The sequence below is a fragment of the Crocodylus porosus genome, unplaced genomic scaffold (genome assembly GCF_001723895.1).
Source record: "Crocodylus porosus isolate Cpor-Errol unplaced genomic scaffold, CroPor_comp1, whole genome shotgun sequence".
Classification (NCBI taxonomy): domain Eukaryota; kingdom Metazoa; phylum Chordata; order Crocodylia; family Crocodylidae; genus Crocodylus; species Crocodylus porosus.
The window spans coordinates 46430670-46431766 of record NW_017728931.1 but is presented as its reverse complement, the minus strand read 5'-3'; the positions used below and the strand labels follow the sequence as shown (position 1 = coordinate 46431766).

The window sequence follows — 1097 nt, the reverse complement described above, 5'->3', positions numbered from 1 at the left end:
CCCGAGCGCTACCAGGAGTGACCAGGAATAATGGTCACAAGCTGGCAGAGGGTAGATTCAGGCTAGACGTCAGGAGGCGCTACTTCACTGTCAGGGCAGATAGGATCTGGAACCAACTTCCAAGCAAAGTGGTGCTGGCTCCTACCCTGGGGATCTTTAAGAGGAGGCTAGACAGCCACCTAGCCGGGATCATTTGACCCCAGCATTCTTTCCTGCCATGGCAGGGGTCAGACTTGATGATCTGCTCAGGCTCCTTCCGACCCTACCAACTATGAAACTATAGGGTTTGACTCTGAGGCTCTAGCCTTTTCCAGTGTCTTGATGCTCATGGCCCCCTTTTGTACTCCAGTCTGAAGCCTGGCCCAGAGTCATGGCCACTGGCCCCACAGCTGGGGGGCAGGGGGGGATCACAAGTTCAAGGCATTCTCCTAATCCAAAGAAAAGACAAAACAAAGATGCACTTCAGGTGCACCAGGCCTCCCTGGCCTTTTAAGATCATGCCCTTGCTGGCACCAGGGTCCATGCCCCCCAAAAGCTGCACCCTTGCCACTGAAGTGGGCCCCAAAAATGAGGCCTCCTCCTTCCCCTAATAGCCTCATCCAAACCACCAGTTGTTATTCAATAATCAAAAAAGAAAAGAAAAAAAAAACAGTCCCATCCATGGGTAATAACTACCACCAGCAAATGTGATCAAGAAAAGCAGCATGTCAGCTTACATTCGCAGGGTTCATGCTTCAGCTCCCCCCGTCGGCTACAGTCTTTGCTGTGGTGCGGCTGCCGGCTCTCCGGGGCTTCCATAGTTCCCCTCTTCCCGCCTTTGGACCGCTCACCAAGCCCCTCCAGGATGCTGGGGGAGGCAGTCCTTCCCCTTCAGCTGCCACTCCCCCACTGTCCAGGGTTTTTATAGTCCTGACCTGCCCCTTCCAGTCAGCTGACCGGCTGGCCAGGCTCAGCATTTAACCCCTTCCTTACCAGCACTCTGTGCCCAGAAAGTTCTGGCCTTAAAGGGGTGGACCTGCCTTCTGGTGACAGGGCTAGGGTTCCCTGTTACAGGGGGCTATGGTGAATTCTGAAGTGGCTGCAGCCCCCTCAGTGAG

At 54.7% G+C, this 1097-nt stretch overlaps 1 protein-coding gene across 1 annotated transcript in view; it reads left to right on the top strand.

The window, feature by feature from the left end:
- APPL2 (adaptor protein, phosphotyrosine interacting with PH domain and leucine zipper 2) overlaps nt 1–1097 on the top strand; it is a 51460-nt gene that overhangs the window by 22090 nt on the left and 28273 nt on the right. The window lies entirely within an intron of this gene.